Below are 15,044 nucleotides of genomic sequence, written 5' to 3'. Positions count from 1 at the left end.
TCCAGGAAGTGCAGAGAGTCCCACACAGGTTAAACCCAAGGAGAAACATGCCGAGACACACAGTAATCAAATTGGCAAAAATTAAAGACAAAGAAAAATTACTGAAAGCACCAAGGGAAAAATGACAAATAACATACAAGGGAACTCCCATAAGGTAAACAGCTGATTTCTCAGCAGAAACTCTACAAGCCAGAAGGGAGTGGCATGACATATTTAAAGTGATGAAAGGGAAGAACCTACAACCAAGATTACTCTACCTGGCAAGGATCTCATTCAGATTTGATGGAGAAATCAAAAGCTTTACACACAAGCAAAAGCAAAGAGAATTCAGCACCACCAAACAAGCTCTACAACAAAAGCTAAAGGGACTTTTCTAACTGGGAAACACAAGACAAGAAAAGGACCTACAGGGCTTCCCTCGTGGCACAGTGGTTGAGAGTCCGCCTGCCGATGCAAGGGACACGGGTTCGTGCCCCGGTCCAGGAAGATCCCACATGCCACGGAGCAACTGGGCCTGTGAGCCATGGTCGCTAAGCCTGTGCATCTGGAACCTGTGCTCCGCAATGGGAGAGGCCCACGTACCTTAAAAAAAAAAAAAAAAAGAAAAGGACCTACAAAAACAAACCCAAAATAATTAAGAAAATGGTAACAGGAACATACATATCAATAATTACCTTAAACATGAATGGATTAAATGCTCCAACCAAAAGACACAGGCTTGCTGAATGGATACAAAAACAAGACCCATATATATACTGTCTACAAGAGACCCACTTCAGTCCTAGGGACACAAACAGACTCAAAGTGAGGGGATGGAAAAAGATATTCCATGCAAATGGAAATCAAAAGAAAGCTGGAGTAGCTATACTCATATCAGATAAAATAGACTTTAAAATAAAGCATGTTACAAGAGACAAGGAAGGACACTACATAATGATCAAGGGATCAATCCAAGAAGAAGATATAACAATTATAAATATATATGCACCCAACACAGGAGCACCAAATACATAAGGCAACTGCTAACAGCTATAAAAGAGGAAATTGACAGTAACACAATAATAGTGGGGGACTTTAACACCTCACTTACACCAATGGACAGATCATCCAAGAAAATTACTAAGGAAACACAAGCTTTAAATGCCACAATAGAGCAGATAGATTTAATTGATATTTATAGGACATTCCATACAAAAACAACAGATTGCACTTTCTTCTCAAGTGCACATGGAACATTCTCCAGGATAGATCACATTTTGGGTCACAAATGAAGCCTCTGTAAATTAAAGAAAATTGAAATCATATCAAGCATATTTTCTGACCACAATGCTATGAGATTAGAAATCAATTACAGGGAAAAAAACGTAAAAAACACAAACACATGGAGGCTAAACAATACTTTACTAAATAATCGAGAGATCACTGAAGAAATCAAAGAGGAAATCAAAAAATACCTAGAGACAAATGACAATGAAAACATGACGATCCAAAACATATGGGATGCAAAAAAAGCAGTTCTAAGAGGGAAGTTTATAGCAATAAAAGCCTACCTCAAGAAACAAGAAAAATCTCAAATGAACAACCTAACCTTACAGCTAAAGGAACTAGAGAAAGAAGAACAAACAAAATCCCAAGTTAGTACAAGGAAATAAATCATAAAGATCAGAGCAGAAATAAATGAAATAGAAACAAAGAAAACTGTAGCAGAGATCTATAAACCTAAAATTTTGTTCTTTGAGAAGATAAACAAAATTGTTAAACCATTAGCCAGACTCATGAAGAAAAAGAGGGAGAGGACTCAAATCAATAAAATTAGAAATGATAAAGGAGAAGTTACAACAGACACCGCAGAAGTACAAAGCCTCCTAAGAGACTACTACAGGCAAGTCTATGCCAATAAAATGGACAACCTGGAAGAAATGGACAAATTCTTAAAAAGGTATAAACTTCCAAGACTGAACCAGGAAGAAACAGAAAATATGAACAGAAAAATCACAAGTAATGAAATTGAAACTGTGATTAAAAATCTTCTAACAAACAAAAGTCCAGGACCAGATGGCTTCACAGGTTAATTCTATCAAACATTGAGAGAAGAGCTAACACCCATCCTTCTCAAACTCTTCCAAAAAATTGCAGTGGAAGGAACACTCCCAAACTCATTCTATGAGGCCACCATCACCCTGACACCTATACCAGAGAAAGATACTACAAAAAAAGAAAATTACAGAACAATATCACTGATGAATATAGATGCAAAAATCCTCAACAAAATACTAGCAAACAGAATCCAACAATACATTACAAGGATCATACACCCTGATCAAGTGGGATTTATCCGAGGGATGCAAAGATTCTTCAATATACACAAATCAATGTGATACACCATATTAACAAAGTGAAGAATAAAAACCATATGATCATCTCAATAGAGGCAGAAAAAGCTTTTGACAAAACTCCACACCCATTTATGATAAAAACTCTCCAGGAAGTGGGCATAGAGGGAACTTTCCTCAACATAATAAAGGCCATGTACGACAAACCCACAGCAAACATGATTCTCAATGGTGAAAAACTGAAAGCATTTCCTCTAAAATCAGGAACAAGACAAGGATGTCCACTCTCACCAGTATTATTCAACATAGTTTTGGAAGTCCTAGCCATGGCAATCAGAGAAGAAAAAGAAATAATAGGAATACAAATTGGAAAAGAAGAAGTAAACCTGTCACTGTTTGCAGATGACATGATACTATACATAGAGAATCCTAAAGATGCCACCAGACACTACTCGAGCTAATCAATGAATTTGGTAAAGTTGCAGGATACAAAATTAATGCACAGAAATCTCTTGCATTCCTATACACTAATGATGAAAAATCTGAAAGAGAAATTAAGGAAACACTCCCATTTACTGTTGCAACAAAAAGAATAAAATACCTAGGAATAAACCTACCTAGGGAGACAATAGACCTGTATACATAAAACTATAAGATACTGATGAAAGAAATTAAAGATGATACCACAGATGGAGAGATATACCATGGTCTTGGATGGGAAGAATCAATATTGTGAAAATGACTCTACTACCCAAAGCAATCTACAGATTCAATGCAATCCCTATCAAATTACTAATGGCATTTTTTATGGAACTAGAACAAAAACTCTTAAAATTTGTATGGAGACACAAAAGACCCCGAATAGCCAAAGCAGTGCTGAGGGAAAAAACATAGCTGGAGGAATCAGACTCCCTGACTTCAGACTACACTACAAAGCTACAGTAATCAAGACAATATGGTACTGGCCCAAAAACAGAGATATAGGTCAATGGAACAGGATAGAAAGCCCAGAGATAAACCCATGTACCTATGGTCAACTAATCTGCGACAAAGGAGGCAAGGATATACAATGGAGAAAAGACAGTCTCTTCAATAAGTGGTGCTGGGAAAACTGGACAGCTACATGTAAAAGAATGAAATTAGAACTCTCCCTAAGACCATACACAAAAACAAACTCAAAATGTATTAGAGACCTAAATGTAAGACCGGACACTTTAAAACTCTTAGAGGAAATCATAGGAAAAACACTCTTTGACATAAATACAGCAAAATCTTTTTCGATCCACCTCCTAGAGGAATGGAAATGTTTTTATTTCCATTTTAATTTCCATTTCATTAGGTCCCATTTGTTTATTTTTGTTTTTAAAAATAAACAAATGGAACCTAATGAAACTTAAAAGCTTTTGCAAAGCAAAGGAAACTACAAACAAGATGAAGCGACAACCCTCAGAATGGGAGAAAATATTTGCAATCGAGTCAACGGACAAAGGATTAATCTCCAAAATATATAAATAGCTCTTGCAGCTCAATATTAAAAAAACAAACAACCCAATCCAAAAATGGGCAGAAGACCTAAATAGACATTTCTCCAAAGAAGATATACAGATTGCGAAGAAACACATGAAAGAATGCTCAACATCACTAATTATTAGAGAAATGCAAATCAAAACTACAATGAGGTATCACCTCTGACCAGTTGGAATGGGCACCATCAGAAAATCTACTAACAACAAATGCTGGAGAGGGTGTGGAGAAAAGGGAGCCCTCTTGCACTGTTGGTGGGAATGTAAGTTGATACAGCCACTATGGAGAACAGTGTGGAGGTTCCTTACAAATCCAAAAATAGAATTACCATATGATCCAGCAATCCCACTACCGGGCATATAACCAGAGAAAACCGTAATTCAAAAAGACACATGCACCCTGATGTTCATTGCAGCACTATTTACAATAGCCAGGTCATGGAAGCAACCTAAATGCCCATCGACAGACGAATGGATAAAGAAGATGTGGTACATATATACAATGGAATATTACTCAGCCTTAAACAGGAATGAAATTGGGTCATTTGTAGAGACGTGGATGGATCTAGAGTCTGTCATACAGAATGAAGTAAGTCAGAAAGAGAAAAACAAATATTGTATATTAACGCATATATGTGGAACCTACAAAAATGGTACAGATGAACCGGTTTGCAGGGCAAAAACTGAGACACAGATGTAGAGAACAAATGTACGGACAACAAGGGCCGAATGCGGTGGAGGGGGGTGGTGGTGCTGTGATGAATTGGGAGATTGGGATTGACATGTATACTCTAATATGTATAAAATGGATAACTAATAAGAACTTGCTGTATAAAAAAATAAAATTAAATTTATAAAAATGTTTTACCTAATTAAGTAGTTACTACTTTTTTTTTTTTGCATGTGGCTTTATAACTCTATGACTCAGTTGCCTGCATTTTACTTCTGTAACTTGGCCACTTAAATTATTAAAGAAGATGATTTTGGAGCCCTACTATGTACTTCTTTTTTTTTTTTGCCACAGAATTGTTTAATTTTAATAGCAGCTCAGGTGTCAATTAACAGTAAAGGACTGAGTGACTTAGAGCACTGCGTGCAATGCTCTAAAAATATTTGAGTTTGAGTGAAAAGAAACACAATAAAAACCGAGTTCCAGCCGATCCAGCTGCCCAACCAGCTTTAGGAACCAGTAATTCATATCTGAAAGGGCTGGGGTTTGAAAAGTCTGTGTACGTCAACTTTGAAAAAACGTTTGCCATGGCTTCATGGGAGCCTCCAGATGGGGCACAGAAGAAGTAGGCAGAGACCACCGAGGTTCAGAAAAGTAATCTCGCTAAACTCAACACAGCACCTAACAGCCGCTTTCTGAGGGCTCACCCCACAGGGACCGCCGCAAAGCAGTAGTTCTCAACCAGAGACGGTTTTGTCTCCAACTCCCCTCCCTGAGGACATCTGGCAATGTCTGGAGACGTTTTTGATCGTCACAAATCGGAGGGGATGCTCCTGGCATCTCATGGCGAGGGCTGGGAAGCTAATCATCCTACGATGCACAGGGCAGCATACCCCAACCCAACCATGACAAAGAACGATCCAGCCACAGGTGTCAGTACTGCTGAGGCTGAATAGCGCCAGTCCTAACGTCACGCGAACCCCCCTGGGCATCCACTCTCTTGAGTCCCTCTGAGTATCTCCCTCAGTAGGCCCTGTCCCTGGTGGTGGTGGGGCGGGGCGGGGTTTATACACACAGACACAAAGCTTCGCAGCTTTGCAGGGGTAGTGGAGGGGGGCCAGCAATGCCTGATGCCCACTCATGAACTCTCCCCCACACCCCACCCCGCAATGCCAGGCACCCAGGGATGCTGAGTTCAAGTTCTCTTTTTAGAGAGCCTTCCAAATTTTTAAAAATCCTTCTAAGTAAAAGAAACCCCGCTCAAAAGAACCTTCAGCACTTATTACCTCATTTAAACTTCACAGCCATCCAGTCGGGTCGGGACTCAGGATCACCATGAGACAGAGGAGGAGACTGGGGTAGACAACGAGGTTTAGGTAACTTTTCCAAGGTGACACAGCCCTTGAGTGGCAGAGCCGCAGGCCTGAGCCCTCCGGGTTCCGAGGCCACCGTGGAACTGCGCGGTGGGGTCCCAGACGACGGGAGAGGGGGGCGTTCCGATCCCAGCCCGGCTTCCATCCGGCTCGCACCTCCCCCGCTGCTGCCGCCCTTCTCTGGCTGGGAGGTGAAGGCGTCCAAGGCGGCCCTCTAGTATGGCCCTCACCAGGGAGGGCGGCCCTCGGGGGCAGAGGCGGGGCCTGGAACGTGAGCGGACACGTGGCGTGGGGCAGAGGAAGCTCCTCCCACGGGCCGCCGCGGCTGCGCAGAGAAGGCCCTGCCCAGCCTCTCGCGCCACGCGGGTTCCAGCTGGTGCCGGTCTGGCGGGCCAGGTCCTATTCCTCCGCAACCACGCTCACCTTCGAACGTGGCCAGCAGCACCTGTAGGAGCTACTGGTTCATGAAGCAAGTCAGCTCCAAGGCCCATCACCTGTGCATTTAGGGTCCCCCAACCTTGCCCGCTCACAGCATCCGCCAGGAGCCTCTCTGTGCTCCTCGGAGGCCAGCAGCCAGCCAATACCTGGAAATCAGTGAGTAATGGCGAGTCCCTGAGGTTTCCTTATTTTTTCCTCCATTAAACCGCTCCTCGGTTCCCTCAGTCTGTCTCTGCTTTTGTTTCACAGCAAGAGGCTGCTTGTGGACGAGGCGGGCTAGCGGTCCTGCAGGGACCAACCTCACTCTCCTCCTCTGGCTGGGGCTGATGCCGGACATTGGACATTCATGCCCCAGGGCTCGTCCCGTGTCTTCATTTCCTGGTGGTCACACTTTAGTCTGATCCACAGATTCCTGTTGAAAACTACCTAGCAGGGCACCTTTGCATCCAGAGGCCTTGAGTCACGCTGTGGGACCATCTCTAAATCTATCCCTCTAACGAGCGCCCCCTCCCAGCTGTCCTATTTCGGCTCACAGCACTGTATCCTGCATCTGGTCCTTTAAGATCTGAAATTGCCCCTGGACCATCCCTCTCCAGCAGCCTCCTCATTCCCCCAACGTCCTCTCTGCTCAGAACCGCCTCCCACCTACTATGTACTTTTTTTTTTTTTTTTTTTTTAACAGTACGCGGGCCTCTCACTGTTGTGGCCTCTCCTGTTGCGGAGCACAGGTTCCGGACGCGCAGGCTCAGCGGCCATGGCTCATGGGCCCAGCCGCTCCACGGCATGTGGGATCTTCCCGGACCGGGGCACAAACCCGTGTCCCCTGCATCAGCAGGCGGACTCTCAACCACTGCGCCACCAGGGAAGCCCTACTATGTACTTCTTATGTTACCTTATTTCATCCTCACAAAAACCCCATTTTACAAATGGGATTTGACAGATGGGAGTCCTGAGGCTCAGAGCCCAGTAGTGACCTGGCACAAGGTGATATCAGCAGCTGGGATTCCAACTCAGAATTCAAACCTTGCACCAAGAGCAGTGTAGTTTATCACATCAGAGCTCCGTTCCCTGTTTTCCAATGGATGCATCTCACCTTATTTCTCAATGGCTTATGGCACCTTTAAAAAAACAATTATGTTAATACAAATCAGATTCTACCTTATTATGTTGTTGATGTTTTCAGCATTTATCTCCAACATGACATTGGGCCTATCCTGCTCATTATTTGAGTTTGGTGATTATAGACAGATTGCTTAGGTTCTAGCAGAGAAAGAATTTGGAGGTGGAAGGCTTCAGGACGGCTCAGGTCTTCAGTCCCTCCCGTCCCCATAATTATCCCTTTGAGTAATTGCTTTGTGCCCTTTGGTGGAGGCAAACAATAGCCACATTGAAATAAGCTTTTTGTGTAAATGATGGTGGGATTCTTTTTTTTTAAGGTTTATTTTTAACTTTCAGTTTTTGAAAAGAACACAGTTAAGAAGATTGACTAAAACTGCGGCCTATGTTCAACCGAACTGAAAATCTACCCAACTGGATAATTTCTTTAAAATCATGTCAAAACTCTTGCCCTTTCTCTCTCCCTTTCAGAGTGCCCAGGATCCAAAGTCCTGTGGGCAATGGCCTCAGCAGTGGATGCTGAGGAAGTGGCCAAGCCCGAGGATATCAAGGCGGCTCCTTTCCAGCTCCTTTCAAGGCTCCCTCCTGTGCTGCCAGCATTCAGTGGGGACCTTCTTTGAATACTGGGGCAATTTGATATGTTATTTGGCAAACAATACAATAGAATGTGCAAATGAACAGCACCTTCCTCTCCATTTTAAGAGTTGCTGGGTAACTGTTTTCTCTTTTGCACGTAAACTTGATGTCAGTGCAGTTTTGGTGAGTTTGCTTGACTGATTAATGCTACATCTTAACGAAGCCAGACTTGTGCATATAATCCCTATATAGACCACTTCACTCTCTTTTTTCTCTGCTGACTGATTGCTCTCCTGAATCTCACAAATCTGGGGCCTTGATCACCAGGCTGGCTAATCGAGACACTCTTGGAGGGTATTTGCTATTCCATCTCTCTCACTGATTAAGTAGCACGATTTATCTGTCTACCCAACAATGAGTCTTTCTTTGAATCTGAATAGTGCATAGCTTCAGAAGCAATTCCAGTGCTAATCTAAATCTCTGCGAAATGTACTGAAGTTGTCATCCTAACTGAAATGCAAAGTGCACAATGTTCTATGCCCACAACCCTGAGTCAGTAATTGCACACATAACCCTGAGATTGCATTGATTGCAAAGGCTGCCTTTATTTTTCATGGAACCCTGCCATTTGGGGAGGGGACTTTGGACTTTGAGAACGCAGGCACTCTTTGCCCCCTGGAGTGCCTTGGTTTGATTTCTGGCCGAACCTCTTCGTTAGCTATGAAAACTTGGGCAAGTCTTCACTTTTTCAAAGCCTCATATTCATTATCTAGAAAATGGGATAAGTAGTCAGAACCTACCTTATAAGGCTGTGTTAAGTACAAAACAAGATAATCCATATAAAAACACTCAGCACAGTGTCTTGTAAATAACAAATACTCAAGTAAATGTGATGATTAACATGTTAATTTTCATCTTATGTAAGGGAAAATGAGGATGTGCTAGATGAAACGATGACCAAATCATCTTTTGATGCTAGGTCTGGATTCATGAAATATTGAAATAGACTCTGTATAAAGGTTAACTTTCTGCTGTTGAGAGGCAGTGGAGATCATTGGTTAAATAACACATTTAATGTATGAGGAACAGATGCCAAAGAAGAGCCAGAATTATTACATTTTCATTTTTATTTTAAAACTTTTAGCAAGAACCACCACACCAGTCAGTCTTCATAGTCTTTCGTGGCAACAGGACACAGGTAAAGATTCCCTGGTTCATCATGGATCATTGATCAACTAGAGTCTCATGGTGAGTCACTTACTTGTTCAGAACCAGTTTTCCCATTGCAAAAATGGGATGAGAAATCTTAGTTCACTGGGTTCTCATTAGGAATGAGTAAGATAATGCATGTGAAAACACTTCCTAATCCACAAAATGCTTTAAAAAGTAGAGTATTATTATTATTATTTGTGGCTCAAAAGTTTAATAAGAAAGCTATATAATTCTTGAAAACAATTTGAGTGAATGCTACAGACCATTGTAGGCTCAGCTCTTCTTTTCCTGGATCTATATTATTGATCCCCTGCTGGACAGATGGCACTGGATGAAGTGGGCCTGCTCCAAAATCTTACTCATGGCATGTCCACTATTCTACTCCCTGCCCTCATAGACCACATATGACAGAACTACTCATAGGCTAGAAAAGAACTAATTCCTCCCTTTGAATATCTTGTGTTTTTTCAGGAAAGAAGTCTCTCGCCTTAAGGAACTGAAATCCATTTCTTGATATGGAAGTAATATACCTTGTTGGAAATTAAATTATTTGCAAAGAATGTCTTACTAAAAAAAAAACCCACAAACAAACCCCCGCCACTGAATCAGTTGGTATTATTCCTGCAGATTCATTAATGAAAAAGAGCTGCCCCTCTATTAGGCAGTATGGGTGAGAGTCCTCAGGTCACTTGTGTGTGATAGTGGGTAAAGCTCTGTTACACACCTTTAGCTGGAAAAGATCTTCCACCTACTGAGGCCTGGAGCATGTTAAACCTCCTATTTTCATATCCAGTTTCATCTCTTGCCATATGTCAGCTTTTATTTGATGTTTAGCCAGACAATATTATTTTCCTTTTAGTTTCTGTAGTGGTCTTTGCACGCTCATACCTTGGGGCCTTTGCACGCTCATACCTTGGGGCCTTTGCACATGTTATTTCTATGTCTTGAACAAATCTCTCTCTCTCCCCGCTATCATTGCATGTGACTATAGCCTACTCTATAGTGATGTATAGCACTTGTAAATTGATCCATCTGTCTATCTGTCTCCTTCACCAGATTGTATGTCTAAAGAGAAGGACCATTTCACCACTGCGTAATCCTCACTGTATTCCTTTTGCTCTGCCAAGTTCCTTGTTCATTTTAGATGTTCAGTAAGTATTTGCAGAATGAAAAAGTAAATGAAGATGTGCCGATACTTTTATTTTCAACATTATAATCTCTTTTGGATTTTTTTTTAATTGGTAAGGGTGTAAAACCCTTATGTAGTATATAAAGGCCTAGGATCCTTAAGCCCTCTGTCAATGACAAGATAAAACAATGAGGATTCCTTATTTAAATCTGAGCAAAGACTCAGTCATGGGCAAAGTTGCTTTTCTTGTTCAGCAAAGTAACACCTTAAAGATATAATGAAAAATGGAAGAAATTATGGAAAATGTTGGATTTCTATGAGGGAAAGGAAGATTTGTCTTTGGAAATAGCCCTAGCTAAATGAAGGGAATTGAAGTCCTAGCATTGGGATAGCTAATTGGTGAGAATTACTTTCCATGTGTGGAGTGATTGTCAGTTGAGGAAGACCAGCTGAAGTAGGAAATGCTCTACCTTGAGGGATTCAGGGCAAGGTTCAGGCACCTAAGGAGTCCTCTTTTTAACTGAGGGCACAGCCCTGGGTAGCAGGCAGTCACCTGTAATTGTTTTTAATACTACTTGGGGCTTCCCTGGTGGCACAGTGGTTGAGAATCTGCCTGCTAATGCAGGGGACACGGGTTCGAGCCCTGGTCCGGGAAGATCCCACATGCCACGAAGCAACTAGGCCCGTGAGCCAGAACTGCTGAGCCTGCGCGTCTGGAGCCTGTGCTCCGCAACAAGAGAGGCCGCGATAGTGAGAGGCCCGTGCACCGCAATGAGGAGTGGCCCCCGCTTGAGGAAGCCCTCGCACAGAAACGAAGACCCAACACAGCCCAAAGTAAGTAAATAAATAAATAAATACTCCTGTTCTCTGTTTTGTTTTTTTTTTTCCCTGTACGTGGGCCTCTCACTGCTGTGGCCTCTCCCGTCCAGGATTTGAACCTCTGAGTCTGCCATTGTAAACTCATGCTTTCTATTGCCTCTTTGCCATCAGTATTACTGGTTTTAAAAGGGTATGGGATAGAGGAGAGTGGTGAGTCTTTGACCAGATGCACTGATTTCATTAGGTTTGGCATGCGGCAGTGTAGTTACCCAGCCATACTGATCAGCAAAACTTTTTCCCACTCAAGCATGACCTTTTGCATCTCTCTGCATATAATCTAGAGGGCCTGGAAATTCTGTTTAATTATCGCAGTTATTCCAGTAAGCCGCCGAACTGAAAGTGAATAAAGCCACAAAAGGGAAGAGGTGTACAACTATCTTAGGCTCAGGTATACCTCACTGGTTAGGCTCTCAGGGGCGGCCCCATACAGTGATATTATGCTGCTGTGTTTATGATACTAATTTCAGGTAAATTTTATCATAATATACTTTCCTTAGTGAAAACCAAACCATAGGCAAGAATATCTTACGAGTTAAGAAAAGTTTGCCGTAATGAAATATTGGGAAATAGGAAGGGGAAGAAAAAGATTAAGCAAGGGGTATTTCACCTGTGGGATGGCAAATATTTGTTTTTACTAGATTAACTATTAGTATCGTGATTAGAGCTGTGGATCAGTCGACTTCTGCTTCTTCTGAAAGTGGCCTAATCTTGGAGTCAGCCAGTCCCTTTAGCTCCTAGACCCTCCAATTCTCGCTTAGTCAAATGGAAGCAAGAATTATCAGCAGAGAACACTTACTATGCGTGTGGAGTGGATAAATAGCTGGTCAGTCTCCAAGGGCCGTGTTGGCACCTCTCTGCTACCTCATTTCTCCCCCAGCTGCTTCCCAGAAGTTACTGGGATTTGTGGATATGTGAAGGGGGAGATTGAATGGGGGATGGGAAAGCAGAGAAGGTAGGGAAGTCTGAAATGTGACAATGGGAGTGGCTTACAGGGCAGCTACTTATAACTCATACATCCACATCAACCAGCATGAATTCAAGAGCTGAGGTTGGGAGGAAAGTGTGGGCTTGGTGGAAAATGCTTAGGGGGAGAGGGAGGTTAACACTGGCCACAGGTTCTTCCTGTTGAACCTAAAAAGCTGTATTCAATTAGTTAGACACCAACACACCTACCCAGTACAGACTCATGGGCTCTGCAATTCAGGTCCTTAAAGATTAAAGCTCCCAGCAGAGATGTAGATGGGCACCTACTCTAAGACAACTACGAGGAAACCATGGCAACAGAAGGAGGCAATGGCAAAGAAAATACTAAATGGTGTAGGCAGCCAGAAAAGAAGCTCTGGAGTCCTTGAACTGTCCACTGAAAGCTGGAATGTGGCATTTCTGCCCAGAGCCCTCCAGCTCATGTGGGTCATAGCCCTGAGAATAGATGTGACTGGGCCAAGAAAGAAAAAGAAGTGCTAAATGTAGAAGGACATTATCAGACCAGTTTGATGAGTAATATTTGCCTAGTGCTTTGACGCTTTTGAAAGAAACATGAAATCAAAGGGTAAATGATTAGGACAGTACACAAAGCAGGTAGCTGCCTACTGTGGCTTTAAGATAATCCCAGATCTATGCTCCTACGTAAGAAGAAAAAGTAGCCTATTGAAAAGACTTTCGTAATTTATTTAGAAAGGATCTCATGTTCTAAGGAAAGGACAGCTTTTTCTTTGTTAGAGGCGAGCAAACAGTCAAGTTCGAGGCCATGAGAACAGATGTAATTAATAGAATGCTAACTCATTATTCCTGACATCAAATCTCCCGGATGCCTGAGTGTGAGAAAGGAAAAGCCACTCAGGTGAGAAACTGTGGCTTATTAGCACAAGGAGAAAACCACTATCATTTCTGCTCTCTGCTTTACATTTATATAACAGTGAATAGTTTATAATACAATTTTTATTGAAGTTGACAGCTCTGAATACCACAAAATGAAAATGAATGGGCATTAATATCCCCATCTGTAGATTAAAAAACTGGGACTTGGGCTCAAATGCTCAGAATGAGTGTTTCACCTCCTCTACTCCCTCCAAATCTGGCCTCATCCTCTCATGTTACAATTGCTTGACATTCTTGATAAAATGGAAATAAGCAGACTGACCACCAATGGGTCTGCCCGTTACCTCCAGGCTGTGTCCTGATAGGCTCCCTGCTTGGGGGGGATGCACAGATAGTCATATTATGGGTTTTATGGCATGTACATTATTGGTGATTATATAATAACTGACAAGAGTTGAGCAGTTACTGGCATAGTAAGAACACTGTGCTAAGAACTTTTCTTGTATTATCCTCTCAATAACCTCTGAAATCAGTATTATTATAACTCACTTCACAGATGAGGACACAGACACAAATATGAAGCAACTTTCCCAAGGTCACACAGTAAGTGTAAACCCATCTAGATCTGTACTCATAGACTTAATAATTAATACTTTGTCATTAACTTTGTTGTCAATGACATTCCTGAGTCTAAATGAAGTTAGAGGAACAATTAATGCAGTGGAAAAGAGCACAAACTCAGAGTCCGGTGCCATGAGTTCTTGTCCCAACTCTGTGACATTAGCTATGTATCTTCTTCTCAATTTCCTCATCTGCAAAATGAAGGTTAGATTCTGCATAATCTCCATGGTTCCTCACAGATCTAATAGGGGTATATTTGACTAAAGACTCTGCTCTATTAGATCATCAAGTGTCTTCATTTCCTAAACTACAGTCTGAAGATACTCTCTGGGTTTCTGAAACTCTGAAAAGCTATCCTAATTACCTTAGAAAAACCAAATGTATAAGAACTATTTTATTTAGTGCTTGAGCTCTGCAAGGCTCCTAAGAATGCTGATAACTAAAGTTTTCGTGCTGCTGCGTGGGTTTACATTGACTTTGACATCCAGTGTCCAATGACTCCTCATGTCAATTCTGAGAAGTGGGTGGGAGATGTTGGCTCACTGCAGCAAGGGAGGGTATCACCGCCGTTCAGACACCCCTCCTTCAATGGCTTTTGGCAGTTTAAAAATCACTTCCACAGATCATAACACCCTCTGAGGTAGGTGCTAAGCATTCTCATTTTATAGATGAAGAAATTAAACCCCAGAAAGTGGTATGTCTTGACTAAACTCTAAATACTTATAAGTAAAGACCTAGGTCCTAAACCTCATCTTCTGACTCTACATCTAAATGCATTTCCATTGCCTCTTGTAAGAAAGGCAGGGCTCTACAGTGGCAGGTAAGACTCATGACTCCACTCTTTACCATCCATGTAATCTTGGGTAAGTCAACCAAACTTTTTGCATCTCACCTTGTAACCAACTTGGGGGTCTGGCTGCTCACCACTCAAGAGCCAATAAAGAGGCAAGGTTGGTGGAAAGGAAAGTTTGTTTTATTTTGGAGGCTGGCAACTGGTGGGGAGGGTGTACTCCTGTCCAAAGGCAGACTCCCCCACAACCACCCAACTGACAATCAGTGGGCAAGTCTATACAAAGGGAGGGGGCTACATGCAGAAACAGCACAGTCAGCTCTGACAGTCATCTTGAAATTGGTCATCTGTGGTCTGATCAACATCATCTTGGTTGCTTTAGGTACAGTTAATCTTCAGTTCCAGGGTTGGTTTGTTCCCATTTCCTTGAGGCCAGTTCTCAGAATTGTGGCAGCTTATATCTTGGCTATAGTCTGGTCATCATGTAGTTAACTTCTTCCGCCTGGTGGGGGTTTCAGTATCTATAAAACAGCTCACAGGATATGGCTCAGAATATTATCTGTAGC

This window comes from Delphinus delphis, chromosome 1 (assembly GCF_949987515.2).
Source record: "Delphinus delphis chromosome 1, mDelDel1.2, whole genome shotgun sequence".
Lineage (NCBI taxonomy): Eukaryota > Metazoa > Chordata > Mammalia > Artiodactyla > Delphinidae > Delphinus > Delphinus delphis.
Note: the sequence above shows the minus strand (reverse complement) of the source record.